General features: G+C 42.6%; 1 protein-coding gene and 1 pseudogene across 2 annotated transcripts in view; both read right to left on the bottom strand.

The window, feature by feature from the left end:
• The window catches only part of LOC121440639 (E3 ubiquitin-protein ligase MARCHF3), a 146000-nt gene extending 129960 nt beyond the window's left edge, over nt 1–16040 (bottom strand). For both annotated transcript variants that reach the window (XM_041641424.1, XM_041641425.1), the window contains exon 1: nt 15811–16040. The gene's annotated coding sequence lies outside the window, so the exon portion shown is untranslated. The remainder of the gene's footprint in view (nt 1–15810) is intronic.
• Nucleotides 5622–6102, bottom strand: LOC121440605 (annotated as a pseudogene).
• Nucleotides 16041–20079: the final 4039 nt, after the last annotated feature.

Here is a 20079-nt window from a genome sequence, read left to right as displayed (position 1 = left end):
TGCCCTCTTCAAAGTTATAACCTACATGAAATAATCCCCGTACAAAATAGAGTGTTTTAATCTGCATTAAGAACCTTTGAAAACACAAGCCTAGGGAGACCTCTGAGATTCAAGCAATAAAGCTCTCCACTCAAAGTACAGTGAGTCTGTAAGCCAGGGTACACTTGTGAAGGACTCTGTGCTGGAAGTGGATGAATAAGGCTCTAATGACAGATCCAAATTCAGTCATCACGGCAGGTCTCTATGTCCTCGTCCAAATAACCACAGGCTCTTTGGGCATGTATTCAACTGCTCAGTGTAGCACGAAGGAGTGGCAATGCCCAGAATCTAAGGCTCCATTTTGGTTTGAGTCCTCAAAATGCAGTATTATCTCTCATCAAAACAAAGGCTGGAGAGTACTGCTCCCTCCCCCCTCAGTCTTTTGCATGACATCTAGAATATCCAAGTGTCTTTGGAAAACTCAGTATCTTCAGTGGTGGAAATTCCCTCTTATACTAAATGTTCCTCATATTGCCCCCAAAGAATTGATAGTTAGATCTCCTAAAGGCACCCTCTGTCATGTGCCTACATTACCACATTTTCAAATATGAAGACAAGGGAAACTTTTAAGAGAACTCGTGAGAACTGTTTTCAATCTATTATCCTTGTTAAAAATTTCAAACATCAAGTGAACCCATCCATGTAAGTGTATACAGCTGATTATGGTTTTCTGTGTACACTTACAGAATGTAATGGCTATCATTTTAATTGACATTCTCAAGTCTGTCACTGTGCAAATCTAAGCAGCTCAATTATTTTGCCCAACAGGAGAATTACACTATCCAGAAACAAATGAGAAAAAGACATTAAAAGGCTATCCTTGTTAATGCTTTCAAATTGGGCTAAAGTTAGTTATATCCTGTTGAGCCTTCTAATTCTTTGGAGGACCAATGCAAGCATGGCGAGACATACTGCTTAGGTCTCTAATCTTAACTGTGACATTTCCTGTCTCATGTTTTACCATCAATAGTGACCTACTTGTTAGACCATGTGGTTTTCCAACCAGAGCTTTTGATGCTAACACATGGGAAACACAATTATTTTTATATTTAGCACAAAGTGTAGCCATGGAACATTTAAGATGATTTCCAGCTTAAACTATCTGTACTAATCCTATTTTGCAGTAATTTTTTTCTTTTCATTTAGAAATACAGTAGTTATGGTCTACTAAAAGCAAAACATTCATCCTTTGTTTTCTAAGCAACCCATGAAGATGTTAAGGTATGTTAGTATTTAATAAATAGAACACTAGCAAAGAGTCAAAGAATCATGTCCTAGTTACTCAAGAGGAGTAGCAAATGACTTGTTGAAGATGAAAATAAATAATGCTAGCAGTATCATTTAGAGCTGAAATTCTTAGTAAAGTGGAGGTAGTTCACTAAAATCATTAAGAAGAATAGACAAAAAAAATTTCATATTAGAAACACAAAAAAGAACCCCAAGTTTCATAAGGGAAAACTGGGCAAAACCTAAAATCTCATTGAGAAACAGTGCATTAGAGGGTACAAATCCCTGGGAAGAAAGTCTGTACATACAATGAAATAAACTTAAAGGTAAGCCAATGTTTTACTAGGCAAAGTAATACTGCTGTCCATAGCTTTCAAAATTAAGAAGAAAGTCATAATTACAAATTTCCATTTGTATGTAACATTGCAAACACTGCTTAGAATGTAGTTTTGATATAAAAAGCCCAATGGAATGAACCAAGTGTCCCACAATCTAAGAATGAATACTTGCTCAGTGTCACTTGTGAATAAGTAAATTCTCAACATGCAACCAAATCTCCAAATGGAGTTTGCAGTATTTAAGTGAATTTTCAAAGCTATGGCTATCACACCAGCTCAAACGCAGCTGCTTTTATGAACCATAAAGGATCTTTCAAATCATGGTGCTCACACATGGAAAAGCACATGCTCCACTTTGCCTCAGCCAAAGAAACCTCACTGCCACCCTGCAAAGTACGTGGGAAATACTCCAGCGATGTATGTACCCATTATGAATTCTTTCTCATCGCTACTGCGTTTGCTATGCATTTTCTATAACCCCATGCTGCTTCTCACCTACACAGCCTTGACAGGGAAAAAAAAAAAGGAGAAAAAGAAAAAGAAAGAATTCAGTTGGTACATAAAAGGGCCAGTCTATTATACATGGAAACCACCCGGCCAAAAGCAGGCCCCCAAGAGCCACAGACCATATGCCTATAAAACTTAAATAATAATAAAGACACATTAGCCCAACCATTTAATTCCTGGTCTCATTTTCACTACGATCCCGGTGAATGCCAACAAATTTATATCTCCAACTTTACTCAGATTAAAAAGTGCAAATGAAACAAGAAGAAAGGGCTCTCCACCAAGACACATGAGGAATGAAAAAAGCATGATGTCAACATTAAAACGTCCTTCTTTCATTTCTTCTGACTTGTTTCTAAGGCTTAATATAAAAAGAATCTGCAAGCACTTGACTACAAATTGGTCTCAAATACAAACACATTTTACTCAATATAAAGTTTAAATCTGTTTTTGGAAATCAGATGCTGGAAGTTTAGCCTGAAATATATTTCATAGTAAGTGACTAGCAAGTTTTCCTGACAAGGGAACATCTGGTGACAAGAGAAAAAAAAAAAAAGGAAGCGGATTGACTCATACTACGGGCTAAGGGCTAAGTATCTTAGCTTGTGGGGTCCCCTGCGGGGAGGGCCTAGGGGAAAATGAACAGGGACAAAGGGGGAATGCAAAATTTTTGTCCAACTTAAATATGGTTTACTTAATTGCATGCCAATATCACACTGCAAGCCTCAGAAAAATAATGCCTTGCATATAATTAGCATGACACAACCCACAGAACAACAATAAAATTAAAAACTGCAGATACTTACAAAAGCACTCACTTTGATGAAGAAGGCGAAGCCAGAGCAAAAGGACATTGGAAGAAAACACTGCTTCATGTATGCCAATTGCTCATGAATTAACATGTGCGGTAAAGCTATCTTTCAATTTGCACCTCCATAATGACTTTGGAACAATTAAGAACACAGTTCCGAGAAAGGAGTCATTTAAGTACATATATGAGTTGAAAAATTAAGTGCATGCAAAGAAATCAATTTTAAGTGAATTTACCATTATATAATTCTCCCACTTTAAAATTCAGTCTTATAATTAATTTCCTTCTTAAACAGTTGAAACCAAATTAGAAGTGTTGGTATCAATAAACTATTCTAAATAAGAAATCCAGAATTTATTATTCAAATGCCCCTCTTGCACTAGGCTTTCTTAAAACTCACATGTATATAACTATAGTAAGTGTATTTTTTTTGCGAAAGAACTTTGATGTGTTTCTTTTTCCCTTGAACAGAATAATACAGATTTAATTAGTTTTAAAATTTTACAAGAAAGAATTCTGAGCTTGATATATTCAGACTCAAATGACAACTGGCCTTTACCTTACGGTGGGAGATAAAGGCTGATTCTGGGTTACTAGAAATCAAGATTTGTAAGCACTCATTTATTAATTGACTTATTCATTTGTTTGCTTGTTTATTTTAAAATATGGGTGGAAGGCAACAAATCAAAAACTAGATAACTGAGTAAATTATATGAGACTATTACAAGTACCATAAAGCAAACAAAAGTGGGGAGGAAACAGTCAGGGCTGGGGAGGACACCTAAACAGATAGATGGGCTAGTCCTTGGATATAGTTAGAAAGAAGAGCTATTTCAAAGCCTGGTTAGAAAGGATGTAGCCATAGGAACAAAGGCTGTGTGATCCAAGCAGAAGGGATCACAAATGCGAAGGGTCACAGGTGGGGAAGAGACTGGCTTATTACACCAACAATAAGAAAGCCATATGGTTAGAAAATTGGTCAAGGGCCACGGGATAAATAATGGAGATGGGCAGGGTCCAATCATTTAAAGCTCTGCTGACTGTGATAGTCCTAGGACTATCTTCCAAGAAAATAGGCAGTGATGTTGAGTAGGGAGGGACATGAGCAAGTGAACTCATGGCTGAATCCTAGCTTAGCCACTTATTACCTGTGTGACCTCAGCGAATCACTAAGTCCTCTTGGATGCCAAATTCTTACTTTACAAAAGCATGCATAAGAAATCATGTCCAGTTATAAACATCCATAATTATCATTCTTGTTAGCAGAATGATATATCAAGTTAATACAATTGTTTACATTCATCTAAACCTATAGTACAAAATATACCAGCGAGAATTATTGAGAAATAAGCAAATTATTTAAAATTTTCTATTTTACTAATCAAAGAGCATCTACCTCTTGAGTACAAGAAGACATAAATTAGTACATTCAAACTCATTAGGTTTTATTGTGGCTGTAATCAGAATAATTATTGATCTTAGCTCACTTCTCTGTCCCTAATTAGTTTGCATTGTATCTTTCTTGCTTCTATCCATCAGTGGTACCTACCAACCGCATCGCAGCCATGACAAGGAAATGTTCGAAGTCATAACATGCAGTAGACATTTACATATGCCTCAGTGTCTACCCTGTACCCCACCTCTCCCAAGTCCTGTATACCTTTCTACTCTTCCTTGTTAACAGAATGCCAATTGTGCTCACTGTTTCCCCTCGGGCACTGATGCATGGCTAGTGACTCAGGTGGCTGGGCATGTGAGCCACTTCAAGGGAATGTTCTCATTATCTTCAGAAGAAACTTTGAAATAATGGCAGTGGTTCCATTTTTCTGTGCTCTAGATGTTGTCATGTTTGCAAGTGACATCTGAACTGCTACAACCAAGTCAGAAATACAAAGAGAACTAGTCTTAGGAGGAAATGGTCCATGACAAGAACAGGGAAGATGAGAGGGATCCCACCTTGAGAATGCCACTGCACCCCTTAATCAACCGCTCTTGCTATATGCCCTATTTTTCACTTAAGATTTACATTTCTTTACTATGTATATCAGTTTGAAGTGGATGCAGATGATCTTCTAGGGAAAAAGATCCTACCCATTTCTCTTTCTCTGGGAAGGTCCAGGGTTAGAAGCTAGGACTCCAACTCTAGTTCAACAGGGTTTAAGAATCTTAGAACACAGGGTAATACAGCATTTTCCTCGGCATCACTGAGAAGTCATACAGGCAAACACATGGGTAGCCAGTACCAAATGCTCTCTCGGTTGCGTTCCCTACCTGTTTCAAAAGTTTTACTTTTGTTTCCCCACCTGTCTGGGACATTTGTTCTCCTGAGACATAAATGGAGCATAGTTTTCATGGATCTTTTGTTCCACAAGGTTGCCAACTAAGCCTTTATCCAATTATAAGATTTTCAACAGAGATGACACAAGGATATTGCAGATCTCAGTCACAGGCCAGATGTTAAGGAGCAAAAACTGCTTCATATTCTACTTAGATCAGAGGACTAACTTGGGAGAAAAAAACCACTCCAGAGAAGATTAGGATTTCAAGTTAGAAGGCAGATTTGCCTGAAAAAAAAAATCTGACAGTTTGCTGTTTTTTTTTCTCCCTTTGTGTAAAATTTCATTAAATGTTTTTACAGGACAAAGACAACATCCAACCTCTGAGCAGCTGCCAAGACCCTGTTATGTTGGAGCCACTAGCTAGGGCATGGGAGGTGGCTCTAGCTTCCTACCCTTCTGTTCTGAGATGGGGGTGGTGAGCAAGATCTCATCTTTTGGTTCCACAATGCTCGCATTATCAGACGGAGGCTTCTTAGGGCTGATTTTACCACTTGGGTCCCAGGGCAGCATGGTCTTTACTTTGATGCCCGGAACACCCTGTCTGGGGAGAACGTGGAGCATGACAGTGTCAACATAGTAGTTAACAGGGTCTCCACTGTGGACCATCGGCCCATCCACAAACTTCATGGACACCACAACCTTGCAGCCCTGGGCCCCACTCTCTTTGCCCAGCAAGCCCTCCTGGAGTTTGTAATGCAGAGACTACCTGAGCAATGGCACACAGACCTCTTGTGGCCACCTTTTCTGCATAAAGTTCTACACTACTCTCAGGGAAGCCGAACCTCTTCTGGAATACTGCTGTCAACTCTCTGATCCAACGACCCTTCGCACCAAGATCCATCCTTTTTATGAGATTACAGTGAAAAGGCCCCAACTACGAGGAAGAAGGCCAACACCAGACACCAAAGATGATATTACTTGATCTTGGAATTCCTGAGCTCTAGACCTGTGAGCAATATGCTTATAAGTCACCCAAACTCAGGTACTTTGCTATGGCAGCCTGAAGAAACTAAGATACCATCAAAGAACAGTGTTTACTTTTCCCTCCTATGTGGAGTTTCTTCTTCTTCTTTTGAAGTGAAATAAATAGTGGGGGTAGGGAATACACTCATTTTTTTTTCAAAATAATAATATGCCAGAGGGGTTGGAACAGGAATACTGTGTGGGGGAGCTGATGACAGGGACTGGAAATACGTTAAGAGGCAGCATATTGTCTAATGATTCCCAATATGCCAAAGCCACTATGGCTTGAAACCAAATTAGCCATTTTAGTCTAATATGTATTTTCCTACAAGAAAATTATAGAATTATAAATTTAAAACATAACGGCAAGCATAAATGTAAGGAATGCAGATTTTTATACTTTTATATAGTATTTAAGAAACACTACTTGGAAAATGGGATAAGCATCATAATGGGTAAAAATTGGCTAAGAGACCACAATTAAGACCGGAATACTAAATGATGCCTCAGCTTGTGAAAGGAGCACTATCAGAATCCCACTTAATGTCTTCATTACTAATGTGCAGCAAAGGTGGAAACTCATTCAACGTGTGAATGGTCTCTAAATGTGTAGATGTGGCCGGGGCAGGGACGCCGTAGGAAAATAGATGGATGGTTAGAAACAATACAACCTAATTAGGCAGATCAGGGCGAGCAAACGGAAACATCTAAAAAGAGAAAAATGAAGTAAGACAAATGAGGAAAATTGAAAGTTACTGTCAATATTTTTTTAAGGGAAAAAAAATCCAATAGATAAAGGGGAATGTCACCAGCACAAGTAGGAATGGTGAAGACTGAGGTTGTAGGAAGAAAATTACTCTATAAGAAAGCGGTATACGGTTCTCAGAATATTCAAAACCCCACCAGAAAAATGCATGGAATGCTCGCACAAAGTCCTTTGAGAATGATCATAATTACAGTTACTCACAGGGAAGAGATTACTGGTAACACTGGCTGTGAAAGAGCTTTTATCAAGTATGAGTTTTACCTGACAATAGCAGAAAAAAATACATAGGAAAGAAAATACTAGAGGGTGGATGGAGATTGAATTATGGAGAAAGGTTGAAGTTAGGGGCATCTAAAAGCTTAAGGGACAGCAGCCTTCTGACCAAGAACATCTTGTTTGTGAGCTGTGTGCACCAAGTGGAAGAAGAGTAAGTTTCTTTTAAAAATCCATAATACTTTGACTATATTCTTCAAGAATTTCATATTGTATACAATGTATTTGATTCTATCTACCCTGCTCCTCCCAGACCTCCAACACCGTTACATCCCCACCACGTACCACTGTATACCCTGACCACCCTCCTACAGCCGCCCCATCACCCATATCCCTCACCATTACATCCCCACCACCTACCACTGTGTACCCTGACCACCCCTCCTACAGCCACCCCACCACCCATATCCCTCACAGCTTTGAGGAGAGGAAGAGATTTCCTATCTAAGACACAGGAAAAGGACCTGAGAAACTACAAAACAAAATACCACTGGAGGATGCTTATCTGTTGCAGGGAAGAAGGTGAACTTAAATGTACCACTCGGCCTCTGCACTTTATCTGGAGATCCCCTTAAGTCTTCCAGGCACCTAGATCCAAAGGTGAAAATGTAGGCCCTCCTATATGCTGAGAGAAATATTCCTGGTTTAGAAGATCCCAAATGTTGGGGACTGTGGACCCAGACCCTGAATTTCCTGTAAACAACCTGTTATGCTTGCAGCTGCTCTGAGCAAAACAACTTGTGCTTCCTGCGTTTGTAGCTACCCTGAGCCTGAGACACTCAGGAGTTCCTGATGGCAGGGGAGTGGTTTCTGGTGAGTTTGGCTAGGGCGTGGCTATCAGTTAAGGATCCATATATAAGCCGCTCTAGTACACAATAAAGGAGGGCATTCTTGTTTCAAGGATGACCTGGGTCTCTGTCTCTGTGTGTGTGTGTGTTTAAATCTCCAGGCCCTTTGCCCGGCTCGCGGATGGTCCTGTAGAGCAGGCCTTGCACTATAGGTGTAGTACCGTAGTACCGTAGTAGGTAGTAGTACGTGGCAGTACGGAAGGTACACCCAAACCAGTATCTGAGCTCACGTTGCTCATCTTGGTGGCCCTTAGATATTTAAATTCCTTTGGATTTAGACTGTTCAACTTTCTCATGTCTTCTTGGCAGATACAAGAAGAAAGCACATAAATTAAGTGAGACTCAATCTCTCAGATGAGACAAGATAATTCTGGTCCATGATCCCTTGAATCCTCTAAGGCCCCATGAGATCAACATGAAAGAGCTGTATTAATGGCTTTATTTCAGAAAGTTAAGTTTAATTCAATTGAACTATAAGCTACTTGAATGCATGATCTATACATGACTGTAGTAACGGAACTCCTGGCACTAGCTTACCTATGCCACTAAACCATAATGACCATGTTGAGGGTACTTCCTCAAAGAAAGGGAATTTACAAATGGAAACTACTTTGAAACTTAGTCTCTAAGCTAAAAATATACTTCAATTATTATTTTTGAAAGCTTCCCTATCACAGTGACTGGATGACAGCTGCCTCTCGGCTCAGCAGGGTCTTGTTCTTCAGAGGGCCCTTATATCTCCCCACCAATATGACCTGGCCATTTCCCCTGGACAGAGAGGGGAACCAAGCCATCAGTGACTTCAGAAGACATGAGTGAGGCAACACCACATGTGAAAGAGGAGCTGCCTTTCAGGATATAACATGGAGTGTGAGAACAAGAAGGGTCATGGGAGATGGCCTCGAGAGGGAGACAACTGGGGGCGTTCTTGAGGGAGTCACACCAGCAGGCAGTAAGAGGAGGAGGTAAGGCAGGAATGAAGTAAAGGGGCTTTGATGGTGGAGCAGGAATGGATAAATATTATATGACGTGCTGACACTGGTTCTATGGTTCAGTAACGGCAACACTTGTGCTTTAGATGGATGATTTTATGTAGATCCCTTGGAGCCCCAAGAACCTCCATCTGTAGCTTTCCGTAGCATCTAGCACAGCTCGCCACTATTTCTAACAATGCTTTCTTGAGATATTATAGGATGAAAAACAGGTTGCTGACTTTAAATACGTCCAGGCTTCCAGACTGCAGAGGAGAATGCAGGAGGTTAAGATGAGAGCCTGAGTCCAAATGGGGCATGGAGAGAAAACTTTCCCCAAAGTGTCAACGATTGAAATGAATTTTGAACTAGCTAAGCAGACAAGAGCTAATAGTCAACTACAATTCTTTTGAAAAAAATGTCTGCCCATGACAGGTACTCAATTCACATTTGTTAATTATGTTTAGCTTATTTTGATTTCTAGACTGGGAGCTACTTCTTACCATATTTGCTTTGTCAATTAAAAAGATAAATCTATCCATATTAGGATACAAGGGCATAATCTTTAGAAAAATATTATATCGGGCTGGAGAGATGGCTCAGTGGTTAAGAGCACTGGCTGCTCTTTCAGAGGTCCTGAGTTCAATTCCCAGCAACCATATGGTGGCTCACGACCATCTGTAATGAGATCTGGTACCCTCTTCTGGCCTGCAGACATATGTACAGACAACATCTTATACATAATAAATAAATCTTTAAAAAATATTGTATCTTGGGGACTGGAGATACGGATCAATGGTTAAGAGTACTTGTTGCTCTTGTAGAGGACTCAGATTAACTCCCAACAACCAAATGGTGATTCACAACTGTCTGTATTTCTAGTTCCAGGGGATCTGATGTCTTCTTCTGGCCTCAGTGGGCACGAGGCAAGCATGTGGTGCACACACACACACACACACACACACACACACACGTGCAAGCAGAACACTTATACACATAAACTAAAATAAAAAAAATTGAATCTCAGAACCAGACATGGTTGTAATCCTCATATTCTGGAGGCAGAAGCAGGTAGATCTCTGATTTTGAGGCCAGGCTGGTCTATACAGAACATTCCAGTTCAGTCAGAGCTCCACAGTGAGACCTTGTCTCAAAAGAAAAGTCTTAGGGTATACACTCATAATTTTTCCAATTATGTGGCATCTTCTCGCTCTATTTATTTCCATAGCAAAAGTTTTAAGAACCTTCAAAATGAGTGTATTCTGCTCACTTGAAATATGTGTGTGTTTTAGCATAAAATATACTTGGCATATCCTAACATAATTGGATAGCTACGCCTTGCAAAAACTTGATTTCTTTTTAATCAAATTTTTAGAACCATACTGGGTTTCTTGCCAGGGCTGCAAGAGTGTGCAATAAATACATCATTAGATCAATGGTGGTCTGATGATAGATTACTTGAAAGACATTTCCAGCCAAGAAGAATAAGATCAGATGTCTCATTGTGCGAAGATTAATAAAATATTGTTTAAAGCATAGATACCAAGTTAATATAACAGGGAAGGAAACATTGCAAAACAGAACGAGAACAGCCAGGGGTTTATGATGTAGGGGTATTGATCATGGATTTTTCCTGAGCACTTGAGACCAGCCACACTATTATATATGCCTCGGATTAGACCTTGAGATGAGAAGGGAAAAAAAAGTTATAAAAAAAAGAAACCAGGGGAAGGCCTGCTGCTACAATAAATTATTAAAAGCAAGCAGGGTGAGTGGGTTGTGAAGACAACAAGGAACAGAATCAATGCCCGCAAGAAACCCCAAACCATCCCCACTTCTATAAATTTCTCACCACTCTGTCTGGCATTTCACTAGAGGTATTTCTTTCCCACACAGTCCCCGCCCCACCCCCACCCTGACCCTTCACTCTCAGCCTAGTTCCTTTTTCAGAGCTAAGCATTTGTTTTCCTTGTGTAACCCAGGCTCTGCTGTCTGCAGTCATGTTTTCAGCTTGTATTAGCGGTGTCTGTGAGGACACAGATGAGTGCATCTGTCACTCCGTTCGTCTGCACCTTAAATATAACACGGACGCTGTAAGCCGGGGATACCGAGTAGGAAACACATCAATATCACTTCAGCATCATCCTCCACCCTGTCCTTTCTCCTCATTGCTGAAGCCACAAAGCCAATGCCACACTAAGACTTTTCTAGCTCAGTAACTACTTTCTACAAGAAAATACCACTAGACTGGCAAACAGAGGGACTCAAAGGAGGATTTGGGGAGAACAGTGAAGATGGTTAAAATTTCTCTGTTAGGAGAACAGATTGACTTGAAAAGTGAACATTTTCTTTCTTTTAAATGATTTCACTATGGGAATAAGGGTAAAGAAAAAAGTCAAACACTTGAAAAGAATTTATCAAATGAAAGTTAGATGCCAAAGGGCAGCCATGGTTAAAAAAAAAAAAAAGAATTGTTGCATTGAAGCTTGTAATGACCTATGGCCCAGTTCCAAAAAAAGGCAGCGTTCTACTGTGGCTGCCTGCTTTCTCTTTCCTTTTCCTTCCTTCCTTCCTTCCTTCCTTCCTTCCTTCCTTCCTTCCTCTCTTTCTGTCTGCCTGTCTGTCCAAATGGGCATAAGTCAATGCCATTGTGTGTCTGGGGCTGTGGTATACCTCAGGTTTTATAGCCACTCTAAATCCATCGACTCATGTGGAACCTGGGAAAAAGGAATGTAAGTAATAATTTTGTTAGTGTAAAAACAGTATTAGTGTAACATGACAACAGACAAAAATAGTGCAAGGCTAAAATGCAAGTCCAAAGAATCCCTTATGTAGGCTTTGTCCCCAGTTGTGCTCCGTGACCTTTAGCAGACATTAGTCTCTCCGCGTCAAGGTTGACTAGTTAAGCTCAGGGTCACCCAAACAATTATCATATGCGCTGGCTGACTTTATAAGTTTTCCTTATAAAGTCAAATCCAATAAAAGGAAAAATGTAAAGACAATGGTTAAAACAAATAAAAAAGCATTGTGACAAACTAAACAAAGGCAGCTCACAGTATTAGGTCAACATCTCACTTATGGGTATTATCTTCAAACATGAAAGACAGAATCCAAGTATTATCCTTTTGTGGCTGCTGTTTGCTCATCTGTCACTAAGTGGGAAAAAAAAATCATTGTCCTCCAAAGATTGAGTGACCTATCAAATGCCAAGTGTTCCCCTATACAGAAATCGCTCTGTAAAGGTCTCTGTGATAATCCAATAGTCTGGAACTAAATAATTTCAGTGTCTCAATCTATCTATATCCTTTTCTCATCTAGGAAGTAAATATTCTCAACATTTCTGACCTCCAAGAAGTCTTTTTTTTTTTTTAAGTTGAACAGTAGAGAGGGCAACTTCTGATAGAGATCCATTCTCTTCAAATCTTACCTAAGAGTCTAATGTGAAGAATTTTGTCAGTATGAAATAGAAGAACAGAACACAGAACACACACACTGGGATCAGAAGGTAAATTAACAAAAACTAATTGGTAATAATTTATAATAAAAACTAACACTGATTTCAGTAAGAATGCAGGTAGCAATCAAATTTCAACCCACTCTGTGGTGATGAGAAATTTTACCCAATTCACGGGACAGCGGTAACTTTCAGAACACGAGTATCGTGGCGAGTGGAGCTCATGACTGGTCATCCAAGTCACTACAGTCTGCCAAGGAAACACTTGAGTTTGGTTAAGTCTGTACCATCCCTGACTATATGTACGCTTCCGTCCTATCCCAAGAGATAATGATAGGCCTCCCCTTTCATCCTTCAGGGGAAATGATCGATAACGTGTATTAGGACTGCCGAAATCATCCCAGAATCAAATGGTCAACAACATGTATCAGGACTGGCCAAATCATCCCAGAATCAAATGGTCAACAACGTGTATTAGGACTGGCCAAATCATCCCAGAATCAAATGGTCAACAATGTGTATTAGGACTGGCCAAATCATCCCAGAATCAAATGGTCAACAACGTGTATTAGGACTGGCCAAATCATCCCAGGGCCTTCCAGAATCACAAGTACAGAAGCAGAGAGTGGATGAGAACCAAGGCCGAGGAGAGGAATTAAATTATTTTGCTTCTCCACGAAGACTTCCTTAACACTGGGGCCAGTTTGGAATAGGAATGATTGAAGATGACAGGCTCAAGACAAAAGAGTCCCATAGTTGAGGAGAGAGTTAATAAACTAACAATTTCATAAGGCCAGCAAATGCCAAATTTATGAATAATCAATTATTATCTTATATCATAAACACAATCCCACTATTTCTTGAAATATGTTCTAGAGGTCCCTTATACCAGAACTTGTCTTGAGTGCTTGGAAATGCAGATTCCTAAGCTACCCTGGGCCCCGGAACTGAATTCCTGGACAAGAACTGAATTTCCAAGAAGCCACTCAGTTCATTTGGATGATTCATATGAAGCTAGGAGGTTCTGTATAGCCCTTCACAAATTTAGACATATATATTTATTAGGGATTTACATATTTTCTCCCAAATATTTATGTACCATAAAAATGAAAATACTTCTTGTGCTGAGTTCTTAAAACCACTTCAATTTATAATGAACACCACTATTAAAATGTAATTAAGAACATAAAATTATTGTGAAAAAGATCAACGATGCTTCTTGAAAGTATTGACTTTATTGTCATTAACAGTAACTATACTATTAAAGGAATTTATAGCTTTTTAAAGTATCAGTCACTTGCCTGCAGGAACTTATTAAGCTGTTGTAATAACACTCCTCCCATACCTTTTTAGTCATCAGAAATTTTATGATAAAGCCTTTTTATTATTTTTAAACTACAAATTGTGACTATTGTTACTAGTGATTAGGCCAAACTTAAGCTTATTTCTAGTGTATAAATTCCTGAAGGCACGCTCCATTGGAATTACTAAGGCAACCTTGACTTCCACATTGGCAATAAAGTTCTATTTACTTCTATTAAAGTATGTGTGAGCATGTTTGTGTGTGTGTACGTGTGTGTGTTCAAAACAATTTATTTTCAGTGCATTCTCTGAAGCAAAAGAAAATAGTTTGTGATATACATGTCCCTGCAAGACTGTAAACCAGCCTTACTGGCGACATGACAACCACATTTCTTCTCAGGGAATTATTTTTTTCCCTCTTGTAATTCCCCCTCCTCAAATTATGGCTACAACTATCTCAGAAAAGCCAGTTGCTCCTTTCTAGAGACAGCATTCCCTTCATCTCCCTCAATAAAACTGCAAGTCCAGGCCAAATAATGGACGAAAATAGAAGTCAGGAGGGAGGCTTTGTTTGTAGTGTGCTGTTTTGCTAAGGGTTGCCCCCTACCCACGGTCCACCCCGGTGCTCTGGCTGAAGGGTACATGCTATGTTTTAACAGATGGGCTGGCTGGCGGCTGCTGGGCTGTAAAACAGGAACGTGGAATCTGCACCGAGTAGCATTGAACTGAGTGCTTGTAAAGTTCACGGACACATACTGACCCAGACAGACCAGACAGATGCTGACATGCTTACACACACACACACACACACACACACACACACACACACACACACACGATCACATACCTCCTAGCTAAGAGGGTTCATCTCTGTAATCCAGGGGAAGTTCAAGGCTGAGTTAATACTTCATTTATTTCTACCTCATTCCCCTATCAATCCTGCACATATATACAGACGCTCTGATATGTGTAAATGTACCCTCACATCTACTACATAAATCAATGTTTTATATATTTTAAAATACTGAACTGCTCCCAACTCCTCCTGATCCATCTCTCTCTAGTACTCTTAATAAGCTCTCACGCATATCAAATAAGAATAACAAGACAATACTGCCCTGAATTCTATTTAGTCCATACAGAATATAAGCGCTATCTATGCAACTGCCCTCAGAAAAACAAGCAGCTTTTACCACAAGAGAGGTAAGGAAGAAGAAGGAAAAAAAAAAGCAACGCAGGCTTAATCACAAACGAAGTGTCAGGTTCAACCTTGAATCCTCTGTTGTCAGTTCCTGTCACAACTTCAACACTTCAACACCCAGGTGCTAAAACAACCACCACCAAACCAGGCTGGCAGACTCTCAGCCTGGCCTTAGCCTCTGGTCCTAACCAAGTTCCTCAGACACACCTTGTTGTGGATGTGGAAGTCTGCGCACCCCAGGAAGAGGGGCGCCCAGTCAAGGGTTGACAGGCAGCGATTACTTCCCAAACTTTAACGTTCAGTACGGCTGTCAATTTCTTCAGATCTGCAGAGTACGGAAGGGGCCTGCTGAGGTCCCCGGAGGGTCCTTCCAATTCTCACTTGGAACGCGACCGGCGCTCGCAGCGCACGCCCGCTCGGGCGCCGGTTAATGTTTAGAAACCAGTCGCAGCCATCTAGGAACTGCTGTGCGCTCACCCAGGCGTCCCCGAGCGCCGTGTCGCCGCCGCAGAGGGGCAGGGGCGCGCCCGGGACCTAAGGGTGACTGCCACCAACGCCAAGTCGGTGCCGACGCACAGTCGCGTCCCGGGCCGAGTTGGGATGCTTTGAAAACCAGAAGTTCGGAAGCCGGGACGCTGGCAGCGAGTAAGTGTCCCCTGCCTTGCCCAGCCCTCCCACGGTCGCCACGCTCCCACCCACTAGCACCGACGCCGTCCCCTGCTCGCTGGCAAAGCGGCGCCGAGGAGCGGCTTGCACGTCGCGGCCACTCACCCTCCTGGCCCAGTGCAGACGCCAAATCCACGCCCCTGCTGCAGATCTTCAATCCCAAGTTTCCCCGAACCGCCTGCTGCTTGCGCCCCGCAAGACCTGGGCTCATTGGAGCTAGTGGGGCACCTGACGGGGATCGCCACAAGCCCGGCGGCCGCCCGGCTCGGCTCAGCAGTCGCCCAGAGCGCGCTGACAATTCACGGACCCGCTCAGCGAATGAGGCGGAACGCCGCGCTGCGCTGACTAGGCGCCTGGGGGGCGGGGCCGTAGGGGCGTGGTCTTCCTCGGGTCAGCCCCCGTAAGGCGGGGCGTCCACTAGCATCTGACTGGCGTTGTCCATAGCCAATCGTCGGGAAAGCAGGACTCTTGGAGGCCGTGGGTGGTGCCTACCGCGTGGTCCCGCCCCTCGGTCGCTGTCCTATCGTTTACGGCCGAGCGTTGGCCGGGAGACGCTCTGGCGACCCGACCCGTAAGTTGGCGGTTGTGAAGTGCTGTGCTACTCCAGCGTGGCCTGATGCGGTGGGGTCGCCCCGGGAACGAGGCTGCGACCAGAGAAGGCCCTTGCTGCTGACAGACGGCTGGAGCTCCCAGAGCCGTCGCGAGTGGGCATGCCGCGGAGAACAACCCTCGTACCTGGCACCAGAAGGAGGTGCAGGATTTGGCCCCCAAAGACGCCGCATCGTTCTGAGGACTCTGAGTACCCATAGAGGGTGAGTCCCATCAGATTCAACCCTACTGGAAATGGCTCTAAGCTCCGAGAGGGAAACACTGTGGCCAACCTCCGGGAAAGTGCAAAGCAAGACTCTCCCTTTCCCTCCACACCGCTAGGGACCCTTTGCAAAAGCCTGATTTTTCTCACGCCCCAAGGCGCCCCCACGCACTTCCCATCCTCCCCAGTTGGTTCTGCTGCTGTCTGCTTGGCGCTCCAGGAATATCAAGAGGCCAGAATCATCCATCTTCTTGGACAGAAGACCGCAGAGTAAGCTACATCTGTCGGATTCTGCGTTCCCCTCTCTCCACTTCGGAAACCTTGATTCAGATGAAGAAATGAAGCAGCTTATAGTGGAAAGTGCGTTGGGAGTCTTTAGGTCGTTGTCAACTTACTTCCGCTGCTGCAGTCCTGCTAGAATGGTCTTTTCGGCCAGGTTTGAAGGCTGTACATACATACACACACAGGACTGGGGATCGAAGGGAATGTACAGTCCGAAGCAGGTACTTGAGTATTGCCGTCTAATTAAGGCTTAAAATATGAGCATGTCCTAGACTGTCCTCTGGTGTGGGGTACAGCCTATCTGGCCTAGACCTGTACCCATCACCCAACTCGTGTCAACAGAGATGAACAACAGAACAGAAAGAAGCCAAGGTTGCTGCTGTTCTGCCGTTCACAGGCCCCCACCGCACCCCACCTCTTACTTGTGCTTGCAACCCAAGAGCTTCAGATCATTGTCTCGGTTCTAGGAAATCCTAAAGGGTCTCTGTAGTCACTCAGCACAGGTGGCCGCTCATATATGAGAGCGCTGCAGGTGTCATTTCAATGGCCACCTGGCTGCCACAAGTCCCTGCATTGCACAAGCTCATTGTCATATGATGTTTTACTCTTTTGGCTTTTTGAGGGGCCCGCCATCCAGCTCCCAGCTGCCCAATAAATCACACAGAGAGGCTTATTCTTAGTTATGAAGGTCTGGCCTTAGCTTGGCTTGTTTCTAGCCTGCTTTTCTTAACTTATTCTATCTACCCTTTGCCTCTGGACATTTTTCTTTCCTTACTTCGGTATATCTTACTTTCACGCTTACTCTGTGGCTGGCTGAGTGGCTGACCCCCTAGTGTCCTCTCTCCTCTTTTTTTTTTTTTTTTTTTTTTGCTCCTCCTGGAGTTCTCCTATTTATACTCTCTACCTGCTAGCTCTGCCTACCCTTTCTCCTGCCTTGCTATTGGCCTGGCAGCTCTTTACTAAAGCATCAGGTGTTTAGATAGGCAAAGAATCACAGCTCCACAGAGTTAAACAAATGCAGCATAAACAAAAGCAACAGAGCTTTACATCAGTAAACAAATGTCCCACAGCATAAACAAAAAGAACACACCTTAAAATAATATATTATTGAATAAAGTGATATTCAATAATAATACAACAGTTCATGTCCCTTGAGAAGGTTCTGATGATGTCACCACGGAGAAGGACGGTAAAGGGCCACCTTCCAACTGGCAAGGAGTGGAAAGGCACCTGCAGCAGGCAAGGCTGCAGTTCTTAGGTGAGCTCTGGCATGGGTTGTTTTGAACTCTGTGGGAAGAGGTCTAGAGGCAGGTTGTCAGAGAGGGGAAAAATAGGATCTGGGTAGTCCTTAACAGGCTGTTAGAAACCCCCAAAGACTGGGGTTTAATGGCAGCAGCCACTGAGAAGCTGCAGAGTGACTAAGGAGAATGGCCTAGGCCTACAAAAACGTAGAGGTAGAGAAGATGAATAGACTATGGGAATCTCTGCTCATGTTGGGATGGAGTGGGATTGGGGTGGGGACAGGTCTGGGGATATCAGACAAGAGAAAAGAAGGCCCAGAAGACTACTCTGCCAGTCAAGTTTTGTCACTGTGACAAATCCTGAGAAAGTGTGCTGTATAAGAAGGAAGGGCTTACAGTTACGATGGCACAAGTTCATGGTCTCTGGGCCTCTTTGGGCCCGTGACAGCATGGTGCCTCATGGTAGGAACACTAGATAGAACAATGCCACATACTTCAGTGGTGACCAAGAATGGGGGGTGGGCAGAGAAGGAAGATGGATTGACGTGCCCTAATGTCCTGACTTCCAGTGGGCCCTGCCTCGGTAAGGTTCTACCACTTTTCTATTGTGCTGCAGGCTGGACTTGCTCACCCCCAGCCTTTGGTCCAAACTAGAGTTAGCAGGAGCACTCCGTTCTCCTTTTGAAACCATGCTCTTCTGCCTGCTTTCAAGACCCTCTAGAAGCCTCTCCACTGAAGCTGCCATGAAGCAGCGTCTTCGACTGGGGTAACAGACTAGGAAGCTCCCAGGGAAGAAATGCCTGTCTTTGGACTCTGTCCATTCACACTTGTGAATGTAACTGGAGAAGCTGGCTAGCAGTACCCATCACGATCACCCCTGGTGAGGGCTTTTCACAGGTGCTAATTGTTAGTTTAAAAGTCATCTTTGGGCTGCTAGGATGGCTAAGACAGTAAGATACTTGCTACTAAGCCTGAATATCTGAGTTCTATCCCTGGGCCCCACTTAGGGGAAGAGAACTTATGCCCACTCAAATTGACCTCTGACCTCTACATGTGCACCATGGCACTGGCATGTGCACGTGTACACAAATACAAACGGATGTAATATTAAAGAAGTTAAAAGTCATGTTGGCCAACGGAATACTACACAGCAAAAAGAAATAACGATATCTTGAATTTTGCAGGAAAAGGGATGGCGCTAGAAAACATCATTTTGAGTGAGGTAACTCGGACACAGAAAGACAATTATCACATATCCTCACTCATGGGTGGTTTTTAAGCATAAAACAAAGAAAGCCAGCCTACAAACCACAATCCCAGAGAACTAGACAACAATACAGACACTAAGAGAGACTTACATAGATCTAGTCTACATGGGAAGTAGAAAACGATAAGATATCCTGAGTAAATTGGGAGCATGGGGACCTTGGGGGGAGGGTTGAAAGGGGGAGGGGAGAGGCAGGGAAGGGAGCAGAGAAAAATGTAGAGCTCAATAAAAATAAAAATAAATAAATATTCTAAAAAGAAAAAAGAATGGGTGGTGTCTTTGTTACGGTTTCTGTCGCTATGATTTATAATCAAAATGACCAAAGCAGCTTGGGGAGGAAAAGTTTATTTCATCTTACGGTTTATATTTCACCATCCCCAGAAGTCAGGGCAGGAACTCAAGGCAGGAACATGGAGGTAGGGACTGATGCAGGACCCACAGATGTTTACTTGTTTGCGTTGCTCATGGCTTGCTCAGCTTGTTTTCTTAAACCATCCAAGTTTTCTTAAGCCAGTCCAGAGGAGGCACCACCCAGGATGGGCTGAGCCCTCCTCCATCAATCTCTCAGAAAACCCCTCCCAGGCTTGCCTGCGGCTGATCCTATCTAGGTGTACCAAAAATAGCCAGCACAGATGACATGGAAAAAAACTTACTGTATTATTTTCACATTTACCCTTTTATAAAAAAAAATTGAGACTAAAATGTATCCATTTCCCCCTTCCCTTTCCTCCCTCCAGAGGCTTCCATTTGTTCCACTCTGCTTTTCTCCAAAC

This window comes from Microtus oregoni, unplaced genomic scaffold, assembly GCF_018167655.1.
Source record: "Microtus oregoni isolate MIOR12 unplaced genomic scaffold, Mior012 000069F_ref0000032, whole genome shotgun sequence".
Lineage (NCBI taxonomy): Eukaryota > Metazoa > Chordata > Mammalia > Rodentia > Cricetidae > Microtus > Microtus oregoni.
The sequence above is the reverse complement of the archived record's forward strand: the minus strand, read 5'-3'. Positions and strand labels throughout refer to the sequence as shown.